This window comes from Euprymna scolopes, chromosome 7, assembly GCF_053919585.1.
Source record: "Euprymna scolopes isolate OS-2025 chromosome 7, ASM5391958v1, whole genome shotgun sequence".
Lineage (NCBI taxonomy): Eukaryota > Metazoa > Mollusca > Cephalopoda > Sepiida > Sepiolidae > Euprymna > Euprymna scolopes.
Window position 1 is genome coordinate 117,335,059 of NC_136488.1, and position 22,539 is coordinate 117,357,597.

Sequence of the window (22,539 nt, forward strand, 5' to 3'; positions counted from 1 at the left end):
CATTACAAATACACCTATCAAGTTACTCACATTTTACCATTTTTCATAATTCTTGGATATTTTACTAATTTCGAGAATTATTTGTAATGAAGTAACCCAAATAATCGCCTCCTCTTTAACCGACATGATTCCCTTCCTCATACAAAAATAACAACTTTGATACATCTTCTAGCCTGTCTATTTCATTACGAACACACCAATCAAATAACTCACATTTAATCATTTTTTATAATTCTTGGATATGTTACTAATTTCGACAATCATTGTTTATGATTTAACCCACATAATCGACCCCCTCTTACTAAAATACTAACTTTGAGACAATATCTGGTCTGTTTATTTCATTATAAACACACCAATCAAATAACTTACATTTAATAACTTTTCATAATTCTTGGATATGTTACTAATTTCGACAATCGTTTTTCATGATTTAACCACATAATCTCCTCCCCTCTTGCTAAAATAATAACTTGAAGACATTGTCTCTGGTTATTTCATGATAAACACACCAATCTAATAACTCACATTTATCATTTTTCATAATTCTTGGATATGTTACTAAATTCGACAATAATTTTCCATGATTTAACACACATAATCGCCCCTCTCTTACAAAAATAACAACAATGCGACATTGTCTAGGGTGACTATTTCATTACAAACATACACATCAAATAACTAACATTTCATCATTTTTCATAATTCTTGGATATGTTACTAATTTCGACAATCATGTTTCATGAGTTAACCCACATAATCCCCTTCCTCTTACTAAAATAATACATTTGAGACATGGTCTGGTCTGGTAATTTCATTACAAACACACTAATCACATAACTCACATTTCATCTTTTTCATTTTTCTTGGATATGTTACAAATTTCTACAATCATTTTTAATGATGTAACCCACATAATCGACCCCCTCTTACTAAAATATTAACTTTAAGACTATATCTGGGCTGTTCATTTCATTATAAACACACCAATTCAATAACTTACATTTAATCACTTTTCAAAATTCTTGGATATGTTACTAATTTCGACAATCGTTTTTTATAATTTAACCCACATAATACCCTTTCTTTTGCTAAAATAATTACTTTGTGACATTGTCTGGCGTGTTATTTCATTACAAACACACTAACAAATAACTTGCATTTCATCATTTTTCATAATTCTTGGATATGTTACTAATTTGAACACTCATTTTTCATGATTTTACGACATAATCGCACCATCTTCCTATATGGGGTATTCTGTTAGCACAAATATCCACCTATCTGATCCGATCCCAGGTATTCTCCTAGGAAACATCCCATCTATTACATCCAATCCCAGGCAACGTCGGGTATTTTGCTAGTACATATATCCACCTTTCTTATACAATCCCCGGCAACGCTGGTTATTATGATAGTACAAATATCCAGCTATGAAGCCATATCCAAGAGCGTTCACTGGCATAATATTACATTGATTGCATATTAATCTACTGTTATTCGACAATGAGGCTAAATCCAAGGGAGATCACTTGCATATTATAACAATGATTGTATATTAATCTAACGGTATTCGAAAATGAAACTACATCTAAGGGAGGCCACTTGTGTAATCTAATGGTAGTCCACAATGAAGTTACATCAAAGGGAGGTCACCCACATGTTATAACAATGATTATATATTAATCTAATGAAATTCGACAATGAAGCTACATCCAAGGGAGGTCACTTGCATATTATAACAATGATGGTATATTATTCTAATGGTATTCGACAACAAAGCTACATCCAAGGGAGGTCAATTGCATATTATAACAATGATTGTATATTATTCTAATAGAATCTGACAGTGAAGCTACACCCAAGGGAGGTCACTTTCATATTATAACAATGATTGTATATTAATCTAATGGAATTCGACAATGAAGATACATCCAAGGGAGATCACTTACATATTATGACAATGATTGTATATCAATCTAATGGTATTCGACAACGAAGCTACATCCAAGTGGTGTCACTTGCATATTATGACAATGATTTTATATTAATCTAATGGTATTCGACAATGAAGCTACACTCTAGGGAGGTCACTTGCATATTACACCAATGATTTTATATTATTTAATGGTATTCGAAAAAGATGCTACATCCAAGGGAGGTCACTTACATGTTATGGCAATGATTGTACATTATTATAATGAAATTTTACGATGATGATATATCCAAGGGAGATCACTTGAATATTGTAACAATGATTATATATTAGTCTAATGGAATTCAACAATGAAGCTACATCCAAGGGAGGTAAGTTGAATATTATAACAATGATTGTATCTTAATCTAATAGTATTCGACAACGAAGCTATATCCAAGGGAGGTAACTTCCAGAGTATTACAATGATTGTATATTAATCTAATGGTATTCAACAACGAAGCTACACCAAAGGGAGGTCACTCACATATTATGACAATGATTTTATATTAATCTAATGGAATTCGATAATGAAGCTACACACAAGAGAGGTCACTTGCATATTACACCAATTATTTTATATTAATCTGATGCAATTCGACAATGACGTTACACCCAAGGTAATGGTATTCGACAATGGAGGTCACCTGCATATTTTAACAAAGATTGTATGTTTATCTAATTGCATATTATAATGATGATTGTATATTAATCTAATGGTAATCGAGTATGAAGCTGCATCTAAGGGAGGTCACTTACATATTATGACAATGATTGCATAATTATCTAATGGTATTAAACAATTATGCTACACCCTAGAGAGGTCACTTACATATTATGAAAATGATTGTATATTAATCTAATAAAATTCGAGAATAAAGCTATACTCAATGGAGGTCACTTGCACAAATGATTTTATATGGTTTCGACAATAAAGCAACACTCAAGGGAGGGCACTTGCATATTATACCAATTATGGTGTATTAGTCTTATGGTATGAAAAAATGACGTTACATCCAAGGGAGATCACTTGCATATTATGACAATGATTCTATATCAATCTAATGGAATTCGACAATGATGCTACATCCAAGGGTGGTCACTCACATATTATGACAATGATTGTATATTAATCTAATGGAATTGGACAATGAAGCTACTTCCAAGGGAGGTCACCAACATATTATAGCAATTATTGTATATTAATCTAATGGAATTAGACAATGTAGCTACATCCAAGGGAGGTCACTTGCATAGTATAACAATGAGCCTATATTAATCTAATGGAATTCGACAATTTAGCTACACTCAATGGAGGTCACTTGCATAGTATAATAATAATTGCATATTAATTTAATGGAATTCGACAATGAAGCAATATCTAAGGGAAGTCACTCGCATATAATAACAATGATTGTATATTAATCTAATGGAATTCGACAATAAAGCTACATCCAAGGGAGGTCACTTGCATATAATAACAATGATTGTATATTAATCAAATGGAATTCGACAATGAAGCTACATCTAAGGGAGGTCACTTGCATATAATAACAATGATGGTATATTAATATAATGGTATTCGACAATGAAGCTACATACAAGGTAGGTCACTTGCATATTGTAACAATGATGATTTATTAATTATGGAATTCGACAATGAAGCTGCACTCAAGGGAGGTCACTTGCATATTATAACAATGATTGTATATTAATCTAGTGGAATCTGATAATGAAGCTACATCCAAGGGAGGTCACTTGCATATTTTAACATATATACTGCACAAGCAATTTTTCAAATCGGACATGTACTGCACAAGCACCTTCAAAATTGTCAAATCGGACCTATAATGCACAAGCACCATCCAAATTTTTCAAATCAGACCTATACTGAACAAGCACCTTCAAAATTGTAGAATCGGGCCTATACTTCACCTATGTCATACAATCCCAGGCGACGCTTGGTATTCTGCTAGTAAACATCTACCTATGTCATACAATCCCGGGCGATGGTGGCTGTTCTGCTAGTGCATATACACCTACTTTATCCCATACTGGGCTATGCCGGGTATTTTGCTAGTACAGATATCCACCTATCTAATCCACCCCGGGTGACCCTGGGCATTTGGCTAGTACATATATCAACAATTTTTTCCAATCCCAGGCGTCGCCGAGTGTTCTGCTAGGAAAAATTCCATAAATTTTATCCAATCCCAGGCAATGCTGGGTAATCAGCTAGTATATATGTTGTGCTAGTGCTATGTCATACAATTCCGGGCGACGCTGGGTATTTTGCTCGTACATATACACCAATTTTATCCAATGCGCATCTTTTTTTTTACTTGGTCTTTTGGCTAAGATCAAAGTGTAGTATCTGTTCTTAGAATTAAAGCGGTTTCATCTTAGGAAACATTCAATGTATTTCCACCTACATCGGCTAATTATATCAACCAATTTTTTCCAATCCCAGGCGACGCTGAGTGGTCTGCTAAGAAAAATTCCATGAATTTTATCTAATCCCAGGCTGTGATGTTTGGAATATGACATCTTGTCTTAATTTAAAATACGAAAAATATATAATACGCATCTCTTTGTTTTATTTGGTCTTTTGGCTAAGATCAAAGTGTAGTATCTGTTCTTAGAATTAAAGCGGTTTCATCTTTCGGCCCTCCCTCCCCCACTAAGGAAATAAGCTGTAGAGAAAAAAAAAACTTTACTCGAAAATAAGGAAGATTTATGCCTGGGATGTCACTAAATCCATTTACTCTCATTTCGTTAAAATGTAAACAAACGCTGATTAACTCATACTATGCATCCCACCTTCCTGCCCCCCACCTTCCTCCTTGTAAATAGAATCAGGTCATAGTGTAACTAATATAAAAAAGAAAATGTCCGTTTGTTTTTGTTTTGTGAAAACAGACATCGGTCGTCTCATGATAAATATTTTTAAGCGTAATTTTTTATTTATTTACTTATTTTTGCTTATTGTTTTTGATTTAAGTATCGGATTTTACTATTTTTAATCTGCTAATAACTTTGGTAACTTTTTTATAACGTAAAAGTTCATAGTTTAATTTGTATATTGTTCCCTTTTTTTAACCGATAAAAAACAATATATGCAATGTTTTATATACAGACTGCCATTACAGCTTGCTGACGTCAAGATCACGTGACATGACTCAGCGACTTTTGAATACAAGTTGACTAAAAAACCCGGGCCCCGTATACACCTTATGTGGTAGAGTTGTGGCCCTTTTTTGGGGGGCACTTATAAATCGAATTAAAAATACGTAATGTTCAACGTTAAAATGTCATTTTTTTGCCCCCTCCCCTGCAGACAATCGGTTAGCTGACCCACTTCTAGTGGTCCTTTTCAGCCCAAATTTCGATATTTGTCATCCGGAGGGTGGAGTTTGAATATGATACCAAGTTTGTTAATTTTTGTTCAGTCTGTCGAAAATTTTTAGCGGACACACAAACACATACATACATACATACACACATTTTCGCTTTTATATATATAGACTAGAGAGGGGTACCCGGCGTTGCCCGGGTGTTTGTAGATGTGTGTAGTATTAAATAAAAAAGAAACCGGGGGGGGGGTAGGATTGAAGCCGAAGCCCTAAGGTGAAGTTTGAAAATAAAATCGGCCAGCCAGAATGACGCATTGTTATAAGCGAATAAGTGAAAGATGTTTGAAAGTCGTCGAGCGTTACGACGACGACGATGACGATGTAAGCATTGTTATAAGCGAAGTAAGAAAAGAAAACAACGTTTTAATTAAGCGGGGGGGGGGGAGGATAATCAAAACATCGAAAAAACACCAAAAAAACTAACGTAAGGCAAACGAACGATGAAAACAGATAAACGAACACGTGAAAAATGGCTTAAATAAGCCTGTTTCGATATTAAAATTTTTGGGGTGTCGCTAAGAATAAGCGAAGTAAAAAAAAAAAAAACAGGAAAACGAACGTTACGTGAAAAATGGTTTAAATAATACAGGGTTCAATATTTAAATTTAAAAAATCGAAACAAAACATCTCACACCACAATTCGAACCCAAAACGCTTAGATAATGGACCAAAGCCTTAACTACATGAGCTAAAGCGACGTATACGAAATTTGTTCGGTTTTTCAACTATTTAAAGTAAATCAGGTCACGACGTCATAACGTCATCTGACGCATGCATTGTTGACCCTCCCCTTGTCGAAAATTGTCGATTTCGGGGTGAAAAAGTTAACGCTTCTCTCTCTCTCTCTCTGTTTGCGTCTCTCTGTCTCTCTCTGTTTGCGTCTTTCTCTCTGTTTGCGTCTCTCTCTTTTTGTTTGCATCTCCCCTCTCTCTCTCTTTCTCTCTCACACACTTCGTCTTCCTTACTCTAAAGAGTGTTACTAAAAAAGAAAATGGCGTCTGGGTTTGTTTTTTTGTAAAAACTTCGATCGTTAATATTTTTTGTAAGCGTATTTTTTTTTACTTCACATTTTTGGCTTGTTATTTTTCGTTTAACTATCGTATCTAACTATTTTTAACGTGCTAATAACTTTGGTAACGTTGTCATAGCGTAGAAGTTCATAGTTTAGCTTGTGTGAGGGTTAAATTTTTTTTACCGATAACAACAATGTTTTTTAAATTCAGACTACCATTACAGCTTGCTGACCTCAAGATCACGTGACATGACTCAGCGGGTTTTAAATACAAGTTGACCCAAAATAAACGGCCCCGTGTACACTTTATGTAGAAGAGTTGGCGCCCGTATTTTTGGGGGGCAGTTATTAATCGATTTAAAAATATGTAATGTTTAACATTAAAATGTCACTTTTTTGGCCCCCCTTGCAGAAAATCGATCAGTTGACGCACTTCTGATGGTCCTTTTGGGCCAATTTTCCGATATTTGTCGTCCGGAGGGTGGGACTTTCATATGAGACCAAGTTTGTGAATTTTGTTCCGTCGGTCAAAAGTTTTTAGCAGACACACAAACATACATACATACATTTTCGCTTTTACATATGCAGATGTATTATTATTATTATTATTATTATCATTAGTAGTAATAGTGGTAAAAGCAGTAAAAGTAATAGTAGTCATAATAGTAGTTGTAGTTGTAGTAGTAGTAGTACTTATACGGGACATTTAGCTAAATTTCTTTGAATCATTGTTGAAAACATTTTGCATTCTCGCAACATTTTTACCAGTGATTTCTCTTCTCTAGAATTTATGTGACAATAAGCCTCACCCACTACTCTCCATGCACTTCCAGTTAAAATCTTTTCTTTTTATCCACTGTCTTTTCATCCGCCTACAATTTCCAGTAGAACCAATCGTCATGCTTTCTCTACGATGAAGGATCGGGGTTGAAGGTAAAAAGATTTTTCTTAATATTTAGGTTGTTACTTTCAGTTTCTGTAGTTTCGTTGAATTTTCTAACTCTATTTATATACGTGTTTACACAGTATTATTCTATTCCACGCGTAATTGGTCGGTGTAGCCCGGCTAGGTGTTTTGGCTTCCGCACTTGAGGACTAAAAAAATATTTCAACATTTAAAAAAAATATTTTTACCAGTGCTGTGCTTTTTATGGTGACAATTACATCTCTCATTCCAATTTCCCATAATCTTCTTCCCAGTATTTAGTTTTAGAAGTGTCTTATAGTCGCTTTCATATTAATTTTCTACTCCCCGGCAAGATCCATGTAATTGCTTAATGCTTCTACCCTCGTTGTTTTGCGATGGCGAAACCTACCATTAGATAATATTTGGCTTAGTGTGTATTATTATCGGTTTTATTGTCTCGATGGGATTTTCTAGTTGCATTTCCATGTCTCAGATGAGAGCATGCTTTCATTTTATAATAAATAAATATTAATACAGTTTGGTGCCTGTACTATTTATTTGAATGTTCAAAGTGCAATCGCGGTCTTTGCAATTCACTCATGTTTTTGAGCTAGTTGATGGAGCAACAGATACACACATTATATATATATATATATATATATATATATATATATATATATATATATATATATATATATATATATATATATATATATATATAAAAATACACGGTAAAACCCAGAGAATCTTTATCGTGTTTATCAGTGCATATTAATAGAGCTGTTTATTGATGATCAATATTTTTTCCTTAACATAACTTGGCTACACATCTTTGAAACACATTTTGCAAATATGTAGCCAAATTATATTCGTATGAATAAAAGGTTAAATATATACTCACACACACACACACACACACATACACACACAGACACATATATATATATACACAAATATTATCGTATAAATGAAAGGTGTTATATATATATATATATATATATATACACACACACATTTGATATGCAAACCTTTCTACGAATTTTAATTCCCTTCCAAATTTAAAATAAATGAATTTGAATTATTTCCACAATTTTCTTCCAATCTGGATCAAATTGCCCTTAACTTACTTATGTTTATCTGGTCTAAAAATAGATTTATAACGATGGTTCTCCATCTGCCTCTTTCCCATTTTTTACTCTTCTTTTCTCTCACTTATGTCTATCTTTCCTTTCCCCGCTTTGTTCGGCTTCTTACTATTCTTTCTTTCTCTTATCTATTCTTCCATTTCTTCTTCATGTTTATCTTTTTTTTCTTACCCTCTTTCTTAATTTCAATCTTTTATTGCTATCCTTGACACTTCACTTCAACACTTCCATTTGCTTTATTCGTTACTAAAAAGACAACGTTTAAAAAAAAAAAACTGGAACTTTACTTATCTGATGTTTTTTTCTGGAAGCTTGGATTTACTCTGGACATCTATAATTCTGTTTTCCTGTTGTTTATGGATTGACAATCGATTATCAATGGATTTTACCATGCCCCTTTTCTGCCTTTTTCCCGTTTCCTGCTTTTAAGATCATTTTGAATACCTATAAACATTTACTGTTTAATAACATTTTTATGAAAGTATGATTAATTTCATATTTATAGTTTCTTCCAAAATATTTATAGTTTCTTCCGAAATATTTGTAGTTTCTTCCGAAATATTTGTAGTTTCTTCCAAAATGTTTATAGTTTCTTCCAAAATATTTATAATTTCTTCCAAAATATTTATAGTTTCTTCCAAAAAATTGTATATTTTGCAAACCTTTTCTTCTGATCAGAAAAATTGCATTTTCGAAACTTTGCGGAATAAGGTCTTTCAATCTTATATTTACTCCTTTTCTGATAATTTAAATTTTGTAAACCTTCCTTAGAGATTTATAATGCTTTTGTTTCTAAAAATAAGATTTTTTTCTATTATATTTAAGCTCTATCTCCCTTTTGTGTTTATTAAGCTTTTACATCTGGTTTAGATTATTATTAAATATTTCTATAATATTTATATTCATTTCGAGTTTACATTTTTCTACTTGTAAACTGAATATTTCCCTTTCTGTTCAGTTTAAGCTCCTTTTGAGTTTAGCTTTTTCATCCTCTCCAGATATGTTTGACAAGGAATACATCTGACTCTCTGCAAAAAATATTGCTATCCCTTCTAAACAGGAACATATTTTTAAATTTGTTCAAGCCCTTAACACATTCCTAAAAGTGTAAGACGAAAGGCTTACCATTTATATCGCTTAGAGAAACTCTGATTTAACAAATTTGGAAACCAAATTAATCCTCTAAGTCAGAAAGTCGCTTATGTACTTCAACAATAAATTTTAGACTAGAAAAGGCACCCCCCAATAATTTTGATATCCGAATAGGTCTTCAGCTTCTGTTGAGCTAACGGATAGTAGGCCTTTACCTCTCGAAAGATCTTAAACATCATTTTAAACTCATTCAAGTGGGTCTTTATGGAGATGATATCCTATTATCTACTAGAGCTAGACTAAGGGAAGGCAATAAAACTATTAGGAAATTACACAGGTTTTTTCAACAATTTTGGGCTATCAATTGAACCGGACAAAAAACTTTTAATTTTCTTGATGCAACGCTAAACTTAAATACAAAATCATAGGACCCTACCATAAGCTCAATTTTAATCTTTTCTATGTTCACAAGTTTTTCAACCACATTAATTCTAATATAAATCTACAGTACCTTCTAACCTCACGAACACGCAGCTATTCACCTTAAAAAAACTAAAAGACAAAAACCTGATATTCCTTCCCTCCGACAAAAGGGAAAGAAGTTGGCGTTATCTACTAAGATACATACAAACATGACGGGAACGTTAATGTGTTGATATACGTTTGCCAGCGAAAAGTTACCTAATCGTCATTGGGACTCTAGGCCCCACCGGTTTTAACAAACAGTATCACAGGAAACAATAAAACATACCTCAGTCTGATAGGTTGAAAAAAGGTTGAGAAATAGGAACAGAACAGACAATCGATGTATCCCTACACAGCGGCCCATTCACTACGCAAAAAACTATCCGTGGCACAAAATAGTGCCACAACTGCAATTTTTCAGTTATTGAGTTACCACGAAATACTCCTACAATAGTTGGAAATAATCCTTCCATAACAGAAATCCTTCATCCGTCTACTATTCAATATATAACTTTAATGAGTGAACTGACCGTTCCACCAACCGTTTCACCAACAAACAACCCCGCCACAACCAACAACATACATAATAATATCAGTATTGATTAATAGAGTAATGAAACTACTACTACTACTACTACTACTACTACTACTACTACTACTACTACTACTAATAATAATAATAATAATAACTAGCGGGACCTGTGGAAATTACACAGGGAACTCATTCATATGTAATATATTGATGTTGGCATTCTGTAGATGTTAAGTGGAGACGCTCTGATGTTATTGTACCTATTTACTATACCTCCCCACGTGACAGAGTTAGACACCAGTGTCGTTTTTTAATGTGGAGAAAAGGTACAAAAATAAAAATTGTCTCAGTCGCGAAGGATTTCTCCTCCACTGAAAGAGAACGAGAAATGGAAGTGCCGCATCTGAAGAACAGATACTACAATTTGATCTTTATATTTAATTTTGATCTTGGCCAATAGACCAAGTAATTCCGCTGATGTTATTGTAGCTTTTTTGTTAAAACTGCAAAAGTATTTATCTAAGCTAGCACAGTCGTAAAGTACGATTAAATATGATATTTTAATTTTTGCAGATTTCTTATATATTATTATAGAGTTAATGTTCTATCGATTTTTATATGTTATAAAGTTGCGATTTCAAAAACAAAAAAAATATATCCATATGACTTGGGTGCAATATCTTGAATCGAAACCGAAATAAAAACTTATGATATATATATATATATATATATATATATATATATATATATATATGTATATATATATATATATATATATATATATAACTTGAGTTCCTTCAGTCATAATCGAAACCGAAACCAAAACTTATGAAGAATTCTTGATAAAATTATTTACAAAAAAAAAAAAAATAGATGATTTAAGTTCCATCAGCTATAGTCGAAACCGAAACCAAAACTTATGAAGAATTCTTGGTAAGATTATTTATGACAAGAGATAGAACATAACAATTAAACGACCCGGATGTAAGTGTGACACAGAAAAGAATACACACGCTATCGTATTAATATATAGATAATAATAATGACCGCCTTATTTTTCTCCAAACACTTATAATACTTTAAACTCACCTCAGTATACAGATTACAATATTCACATAAATATTGAATCTACTATTGCTAATCATAACAACCTTGAATTAAACCGCAATCCTACCCCAAATCCTAACATACCATTAACACTACGCGAACGTCAGGCAAGGTATACACTTACATTGGCGCCATTTCAACATTAATAGAGGTAAGAATATCTAGCCACACTTCTTCCTTTAATAACGAAATTACTAATAATAGCCAAGGACTTTCCCTAATAACTTTTATTAAAAATCTTTAATCTAGAAACACCTTTTTCTCTATTAATGGGGTTATTCTTAAAGAGTCAAAGTCTTATACTCCAGGTTCTAAGTCTTGTCAGCTTTGTATATGAAGCTATATATCTGCACCTATAAGTATAATTACTTCCTCAATGTATCAATATAATCAATTCCAAAAGCGAACTTATTTCCCAATTTAAACATAAGAAAAAATGCAAATATTTCCAATTCGAAATTACTTCGCTTACTTCTTAACTTTAGGTTATAAATTAACTTAATTTAAGAGATGTTTTCCTATTCCTCTTTATTAAATTTTTTGTGGGACTATGTATATGTATGTTTCTGTTTGTATACGTAATGTATGAGTGTATGCATGTGTATATATGTGTATGTATATATGTATGTGTATGTATGTATGCATATATGTGTATATATGTGCATGTACAGATATATATGCATCTATGTTTGTGTATAATTGCACGTGTGTGTGTCTTATAGGATGTGAGTGAGTTGACTCCTTTAGTCTCACTTCTTATTCTATATTATATTATTATTTTTTTATATGTGTGTATATGCATTTATACATTTGTATATGTATATATGGATATACGAAAAATAATAATTATACATTACATCATTAGAGGATTACTTATGATCTGTAAACCTTTCTACCCTTTTTACTTCCCCTCAAAATTTAAAATAAATAAATTTGAATTATCATTTCCACACAATTATCTGTCCTGTCATGGTCATATTGACCTCAACTAAACTATATTTAACTGTACAAAGTCGTAACACTCCTTCTGAAATCAAACCTGTGTATCTTTGGGCTTGTGGGCCGGCGCTGAGTTCTACTGCCACACCCAGGGATTGCCAGTGACCACCTGATTGCACCAGGAGATTACCACACTCTTCAGCACATCCAAGAACACTTTGTTATTGACTTTCAAGCCGACTTCGAAGATGTGAAGTGGTATGATGTGCCCCTCACTTGAAATCATACCAAATACCATAACTATGGTCGAAAACTTCGTTGAGCTGTGCTCTCAAGCGTTGAACCGTTTGGATTTGTATTTTGAGGATACTGGGAATGGTCCTGTTGCAATAATTTGGATCGGTATGATTTGTACAACGGCACATCTCCGATCTTGCTTGTTGAACATTGTGTCACTTTCAGGCATGATAAAAGGCTGCTTTCGCTCTTGGGATTTGTACACAACTGGCCAACTAGTAGATAGTCTGCAAAAAAAAAAAAAGAAGGAAAATCGGTTTTCATCAAACAGAAATGGAATCATATCGTCTTTTCAAGAACTACATTTTTATCGTTCCACCCTGTAGCATTAACGACAAATAAATGCAAATCGATTTTGTTTTAAGAGAAAATATACAAATCACAATTTTCATCCAATCACAAGGAAAACATTTGATAAAATAATTAAAAAGATCTCTCAAGTGTATTTTTATGTTTTGCAAAATATATGCGCACATTACACGGGGTTTACAGTCATTTGAACATTTTTAAAAGGGATTAATCTGTAATTACATATTTAGAAATTTTGTAAGAATCGAAATCGGAATCGGTACTTGTATCGGAATCGGGAATTTAGAACAGAATCGGTAATTGTATCAAAATCGGTAATTTTTTTGTAATCGTCCCATCATTAATATATATGCTTGTGTGTGTAATGAGAGATGAATATCACAGAGAAATAGAAAATGTATATACTCATTAAAATTGTAATTTCAATTAGAATTAATTTACATTTTTCGTTATGTGTTTTGCTAATAATCTCGATGTATAAAATCCTGCCTAAAATTAGAATTTGAATCTCTCACAACAACATGTCAGTCCGACTCGTGAATTTCAATCTACGTTGAACTCATCTGAAGAAATGAAAGCAAATAAAAACGAAATAGCCACATCAGTGTTGCATCGCTGTGCTAGCAGTGTCAGAAATTTCGTGAAAATAGTGAATAATTCCACCCCATCTTTCCAAGCTTATAACTCCTCGAAAAATGTAATTCAAGCCCTAATTTTTTTTTTCAATTAAAGGAGTAAGGACCAAGGTTTTATTTAAAAAAAAAACAAAACAAAACAATGTTTTTTTTTTTTTTTAAAAAGGTTTTAAACTTCGGACTTTACAGGTAAATTTCTAAAAAACTGATTTTTTGTTTTGTTTTAAATTTGAATATATTATTTATTGACCTTTTCTCTTCAATTTGTGATATATAAACCTATTAAACATAAATTAATTATTTACTTTTTAATAGACATTTCAAAATGAGAGGCGTAAATTATTCGACCCCCTATCTTTCTAAGCTTATAACTCCTCGAAAAATGTAATTCAAGCCCTAATTTTTTTTTCAATTAAAGGAGCAAGGACCAAGGTTTCATTAAAAAAAAAAAAAAAAAGACAAAAAGAAAAAATGTGTTCTTATAAAATAAGGTTTTAAACTTCGGACTTTACAGGTAAATTTCTAAAAAACTGATTTTTTTTTTGTTTTAAATTTGAATATATTATTTATTGACCTTTTCTCTTCAATTTGTGATATATAAACCTATTAAACATAAATTAATTATTTACTTTTTAATAGACATTTCAAAATGGGGGGGCGTGAAAATGGGGGGGGGGGGCGTGAAAATGGGGGGGCGTGAATTTAAAAAAAACGTTTGTCTAAAATATTATATTCGGTTTATTGGAAAGAACATAAAATTTCACATTGACCCTGAAAATATCGTAAAAATAGAATCAATAGAAAAATTTTGATAGATTTTTAAAATTTAAAAATTTAAAAATATTGAGTTTAAAAATTGAAAAATATTGAGTTCGGAAAATTCATTACTGTTTTAAAAAAAAAATAAAAATATTTTTATTACTTTTAAAACAACTGTAATAGTTTATTTTGGAAGTATAATCCATAAAGAAAATAAATAACCCACTTTTAACAGAGAAATTACGAGATTTTTATATTGTATTCGCAGTTTCGTGTTAGGGGTGTCAAAAATTCCTACAAAAATTCTGATACTGCTATCGCTGTGCTTGCTTTACAAGTACTTCCACGGAACGTGCTCTTTTTTTTTTTTTTTTTTTTTACAAAGGCATCACCACATTATCAAGGCCCAGAGGCCACTCAAGGATAAGGGTTAAAGAGTGTACAGTAGAAATTGGTCAATATAGTAATCATTAGTAATGAAAATTTGGTAAATTTAATAACTTATATGGAACGGCTCATCAAGAACTTATTTACTTTAGACTTGAACACAACCATATTGTAGTCAGTCGGAAAGCAGGAAAACGGAAGACAATTCCACAGGCGTGCAGTTCTAAGAAAGAAGCTTTGTTCATGGAATCTACGTTTAGGTTTAGGCACAGATAAAGAGTGGGGGAAATTATTGATAGTGTTTACAGCTAGACGAGTGTTTCTTGTGAAAGTTTGGCGAGGGAGGACCATAGATTGAAGCTCAGTTGAACACTTTCCATGAAAATAACGATGCATCAGAGACAAACTCGCAACATCTCTTCTGTGAGATAGAGGTTGCAAGGAGGAGAAAAGGACATCTCCTACGAGGCTACGAAGTCTATTTTGAACTCTATCAAGGCAGGACAAGTCCTTACTAGCAGCTCCTGCCCAGATGTGGCAACAGTATTCCATCCTTGGACGTACCTGGCTCTTATATAGGTAGAGAATAGCATCAGCAGTGAGATATCTACTGGATCGATAGAAAGATCCCACCATTTTTCCAGCGGCCTTGGCAACAGATTTGATATACGTGTTCCATTTAAGATCAGGAGTAATGGTCAAGCCCAGAAGCTTGTCAAAACTTGAGGCCTCCTGAAGACGAGAGCCATTCATTTCAATTGATGACAAATGTGAATTAGAATGTTGATGATGTAAAGAGAGAAGCTTGGTTTTAGATGCATTAAAAGTAACCAGCCACTCCTTTCCCCATTGTACTACGTGCTCAAGATCAGAGGAGAGAGAATTGGAGAGAACTTGGTCGTTTACTGTCTTAGATGTGGTACCATAAATGGTAGTGTCGTCAGCATAAATGTCTACAAATGATGTAAGGATATGATTTGGAAGATCATTAATGTAGATCAGGAAAAGAGTTGGGCCCAGGATGGATCCCTGAGGGACACCGGCATTAATACTGTGAGCTTCTGATTTTTGCCCCTCAACTACTACTCTTATGAACCTATCAGAAAGAAATGATTTAATAATTGAGAAGGCTTTTCCAGCTATACCATAGCTAGCGATCTTATGAAGTAAACCTTTATGCCATACCCTATCAAAGGCTTTAGATATGTCAAGAGCAATTGCCCTAGAAAGATTGCCACCGTCGAGAGATTTGCTAATCCTATGCGATATAACTGTAAGGACATCTGCTGTAGATCTAGCAGAACGGAAACCATATTGAGTGTCACTAAGAAGGTTATTTTTGTTGAGATGTTTGATTACTTCTGTATTTAACACAGATTCTAGCAACTTACTCATGACGCACAGACGGCATTTTTTTTTAATCAATGATTAGCAGAAAAACCACATTCTTTTTATGTAGAGCTCCTTAGATGTTTTCGATACCATTGTTGGGCTTCTCTTGCAAATTCTTTCCTGTTTACTATAAATATGCAAAAATTAAAATATGCAAAGAAATAACCTAAGATCTGTTACTGCCATCGAGATTCTCCCTATAAATTTGGCTTCTAACGAAGAGTGACACATATGCTTGGTTTGAAGTGAACAAAAGTAATAAAACAAAAAAACTAGCATTCTTTTCGATGGCCTGGTGATAACGTTTTTGACAGATTCGGATGTTTTTTTTAATAATCATTTTAGCAATGTAAAACTGCAGTAGTCTGGAGATGTTTTTTAATGCGGTTGAAATAAATTGTTACGTGAAAACTACCGTACTCTTTTTAGCTAAAAAAATGCAAGTGAGGAGGTGACTCGTTACTAGAACTGTTTTTCACGTTTTCACTTTGCTAGTCCAAATCTGGTCTATCGTTTATTCCGTAGAAGGTGCTCGACTGAGCTCTAATCTTTGACTTTGACTTATTATCGTAAGATATTCACAGTAACAACTCATCCTTTACTAAATCAAAAATAAAAAGAATGTTCTTTTCTCTCCTTGTGTCCAACGACAAACAGAATTTCCATGAACAGACCTACTTTGAAAGGGCTTCTTATCTGTGGTAAACAATACTGCGAGACTAATTCCCTGTTGATTAGAGCTTCGTCGTGTTTAAATTTAACACTAAACGTTGATCCATTCCCTTTCGTTCTCCTTAGTCAAAAGATTTTATCACTTCTCACTAGGCACTTCCATTTTTATGTGAACTTTTCCAAAGTGTGCACATGATTTGGTAACATCATCAATTGATGTGCTTGATGCGAGCCACGGCGAACGATTTTTTTTAAAACTATTATTTAGTACTGTAATTTAATTTAATAGGAATTTATTTGACATTCAAATAGTTTACTTAAAGATTAAATTATCGAAATGTAAAAAAGATTCACTGTTATCGTTAGAAATAATTAAGTAAAATCTGTTTTATTTTCAGTGGGAGTAGAAAACATAACACAAAAATAAAATGTTACGTGACTTTTTTGACACCTACGAAAAAGCAAAAGTGACAATAAAATAGTTTGTTAGTTCACTACACATGTTATTTGTTTATTTAAGTTTTCGATACTTTGGAACGATTTAAATTATTTATACGAAAGACCATTCCCCCCCCCCCCGAATGCTACTTGGGAATAATTTTACCTTTTACCAGTTTGCTGCCTCCGACCAGACCACTTCATTACTACTAAAATTAAAAACAAACGTTAACGAAAGAAGTTTTTAAAATATCTAAAATTGAAAAAAAAAAGAAGTTTAATAAACTTTAAAATTAAACGTAAAACACAAGAAAAAAGAATTATAAAAATAATTTAACAACTTACTTTTAATAGATAATTTGGTTACTTTTTAGTAAACACTAACAGAATAATCGAGTTAAGCTGTGAAGTTTTAGAACGGCGAACGCAACTGCGGAAGTGAATGTTTTCAATCAACCAGTTCATATTTGTTCAGTCTATGCTTCCGTATTTTATTTCATAAAACAAGTCATACAAGAATATCGCAGTGCATGTAGAAAAACTGGATTTTAATGCAATATTAATTTTGAATTGGTTTTAATCTGACCATAGAATAGGTGACAAAAGCCATGTTTATATTGTAACTTTATATCTAAAAAAATTTTCACACAATTAATTAAAAAAATCTATGTTGTAGCGGACATTTTGTAAATAACGGAATTTTAATTTTTTAAAAATCAGTTACTTTTTAAGAAGTTACTTTTTTTTGGCAATTCAGCTGATTATAGTATATATTAATTATGACTTTGTGTCTTGGTTCGAATCTTCATAATGGTAGTAATTATCATTTCACACACTGATAATTGCATAGACATGAAACATTAAGGTCTGTAGGTATAAAATAATTGCTAAAATTTATTTAAAAAATATCATGTTTATTTAAAGCCTCTTAAGAATATAAAGTTGAGACCTGTTTAGAAAAGAAAAAGCGACAAGCATAGGCACAGGAGCAATCTTCCGACTGCGTGTCGTTTAATAATTTATGAGTGCTTACTGTTTATATCAGCTTATTTGGCGTTTATACACATCGATTTCCCCCAATTCCTGTGTAAATTTCTTATAGCCTGGAGGTAGAATCCAAGCGTACTAAGTAAAGAGTGACTTATAACTGGATTCTCCTGACTAGTAGTAATTATCACTTCCTATCCAGATGATTGCGTAAGTATAAAACACTAGTGTCTACAGGTATACAAATAATTGTTCAGTTCATTTTTATTTAAACATATTATCGTTATATATATATATATATATATATATATATATATATATATATATATATATATATATATATATATATATAAAATGAACGTTTCTGTGTGTCTGTGTGTGTGTCTGTCTGTGTACATTTCCCTACGCAATAACTCTGTCAATTTTTAGTCTACAGACTCGAAATTTGATATACTGAGAACTGAGATTTGGGAAAATCAATGTGATCGGTTTTTGGCCTAAATTTGGCCGTTAAGGAGTCAAAGTTCAATGATTTGACCTTTGAGAACTCTACCAAACGACAATTTTTGGTCTAAAAAATTGAAAATTTAGATATAGGTTCCTTGGACATGGATCAAACTTAATCACTTGATTTGAGTCTAAAACAATAAATATTAAGGGGTCATAATAGGGGTCAAATTTAAAAAAATTGACTGTTTATTTTTTTGCTCAGCAGCATACACCTCCAAACACCCGGGCAATGCCGGGCCGAAATGCTAGTATATATATAATTTCGCAATTTCGCTTCTTGCCACAATGTGCTAGAAACCTCCATATCAAATCAACTTATGTCACGTGCTTTCTACCTTTGATATGAATCTGATGTTATGTGTTGTTTAATGTCATATTCCTTTTTTCTAAATAATAGTCAAATTTATTGATAGTTTTGCACCAAGTCTTTATTATCGTATGACGTAGATCGATGATGGGCAACGTCGCAGAGAAATAGAGGCGTGATATGAAATTTTGGATAGAAATCAACCAAAGAGTGAGTTGCAAGGGAGAGACATTTATCACTAATATGGCTGTAGAGATTTGACAGTGACTGCAACTTTAATTTACTATTCATGACTATAAATGTAGATCGATAACTCAGTGACCATTTCTTAAGTACGAGATAAGCAAGGGAATGAACGACACATTCCAGTAAAGAATGATTGATATTTACTATGGGCTCTGATTGGCTGAGCAAGATAACGTTTTCAGGGGAAAAGACATTTTTACATACATAGTCAGTTATTCAGCCAGGTTGTAAGCTGCGAGTCAAGCAACAGCTGGACCTTAAATACTATATTCTCATGACGAACTTAGAAAATGAAATGGTAATTAAAATAACACAAGAATTTATGATACAATAAACCCAACCGGTGATGCTGGTTTGTATGATTAAATTAACTACTACCATAAATATTTATCCCTGTTTAGTCATCGATTAATAACTTATTAATTGTAATCAACTTTCTTCATTAAATAAAACATGTACGGATTAAAATGGCGACCCAGGCCCGATGTAAACTTGAGATTACAGCATGATCACAAGAGAAAAATATCCAAGAGAATGGGAAACTGTCTCATGCTGATTTCCATATTCCGATAGTTCAAAGCTTTAGTCTCAGATTTAATATAGTGATTCGTTATTTATTTTATTATTTAAAGGTTTATCTACAAACAAAACCTGGTGTCAATGCTGAGTATTCTAAATACAAGCGGAGCGTGCACACGGTCTTGCCTAGTCATAGAATACGCTTAAATATATTTTGATTCATGCAGATCTCGTATTTATTATTACAGAGTCAATTCTCTATTGAATATCATATTGTACCTAATATATAGTACTGGTTTCAAAAGATTGGAAATAAATGACTTGGGCCCCATTAGATTTAGCGTTCCATCCGCGTTCCCTACCGTTTGAACTATCGACAGATAAACAAAGAAGATTTAAAATTAAACAACTTCAAGCTATGAATGAATTTGCACATGTGTAAAAGTAACAGAAATATGCCGGCAAGTAGAAATAAAAATTTTGCATTTCAACTTGCCGACATATTAAGTAAAAGTGTTACATGATAAGGGCTGTCCCCTTTTCATGTAAGTATAAAAATAGGGAATTAGTTAAAAGTAAATATGAAATAGAATAGACGAAATTCGAACCTCGTAATTTAGGTTTAGAAATAGATTACGAGAGAGAATTAGAAAATGGAATGTAAAAAGAAACCATTGTTTAGCTTAGAGATAAAATAGTTTTAAGAAAAGGAATGTGCATTTGTCAATTCTGTTATGAAATTGAATTGAGGAATGCAACTATAGGATGATGTAATAAACATGTTTTTAACATATTGGAAATATAGGTTACTGGAAATATAAACAAAGGAAAATGTTTTGGACACGCATTTTCAGAACACGTGAAAGAAGACACATGTTTTAACATGGGTATGATTTCATGGAAAATGGAAAGTTCTCGATATAGTTAGAAACTTTAGAGTTAAGCAAGGAGAGCCTGAAGACGACAGACGACAGCCTGGAGTCCAGAGGTGGACAGTCGAACGTCTGGAAGCGAGACGGTCACCTTTGAAACATAGAATGTAAAACTTTGAATTCCTGACTAAGAAAACCACCGACCGGTCCATGGGAATAAATGCATCATGTGTTTTTATAAACGTCGTCTTTGTGTTGTAATTCTACCAAAAGGCAAAGTGAAATTGTCATTATATGTCTTATATATCCTGTGCTTTAAAATGTCTTCACATACACAATGTCTCTACATCTCATATCTACAATGTGAACACTAAGACTGTCTCAACACTGTCTCCTCACTCAAAGAGCTTCTACACTTCTAAGTATCAACATTTTATATATATGAATCTCTTCATAACACGAACACAGAACGCAACATCTCTCTTAATAAGACTCTCTAAGACTCACTTTTAATAAGACTTCCTAACAACGAACAATAACAACAACAACAACAACAATAATAATAATAATGATAATAATAATGAAACCCCAATATAACAGAAATATGTCGGCAAGTAGAAATAAAAATTTTGCATTTCAACTTGCCGACATATTTCTGTACGCGCTATTCATCCATCCAAACAAAATTTTACTCGTTATAAACCATCTTTGGTGTATACTTACTATTTCCTGTTGATTTGAGTGTTATGTAACGAGTAGTTTAAGAGTTTATCGGTTAAGTATTTTCACATAGACACACATACATAGATATACTGTTTTATTTATATAGATATTGTCAAATTTATATCGTTTAAATATCCTGATAGAACGCCAGTAAACAATAGAAATAGCAGTAGTACATGTCTCAAGACGGTTCCATGATACTGACAAAACCTTAGTCATTTAGCAATCCGTGGATCGAACTTTTTCCATTAGTGCGAAACAGTTGAAACATCTTTTGCCGGTAGAAGACAAAATAAAACATACATGGTGACCCCAAAAAACGGGCCCTAACTCTAATTAGGCCCCATTTCTTAGTGGTTTGTCCGAATGAAATGAAACTTTGGTCATAACTAGTTTATCATATATAAAACATCACATCAAAACACTAGGGGCTTTAGCTTTTTTTCTCCGTTCTACAGCATATGTTCTAGATGGCCTCAATTTAGATTTTGTTTTTTGGGTCACCCTGTATATACTTTATCATTCTCTCTTTCGTTCTCTCTCTCTCTCTCTCTCTCTCTCTCTCTCTCTCTCTCTCTCTCTCTATATATATATATATATATATATATATATATATAAACACAAACACAAACACACACACACACACACACACACACACACACATATATATATATATATATATATATATATATATATATATATATAATAAATTCCACAGCCAAATAACGTCGCAGCCCACAAGAGTTATGACAGTCAACGAACCGGAATTCCAAGACTCGAGTTTCGCCCTCATTTGGGCTAACAGTTAGACACATCCGAACTCAGGATTCGAAACCCGAGCACTCTACCAACTGAGCAAACACCACGCACACAGGAATTTCTATTAACCAACACAGATC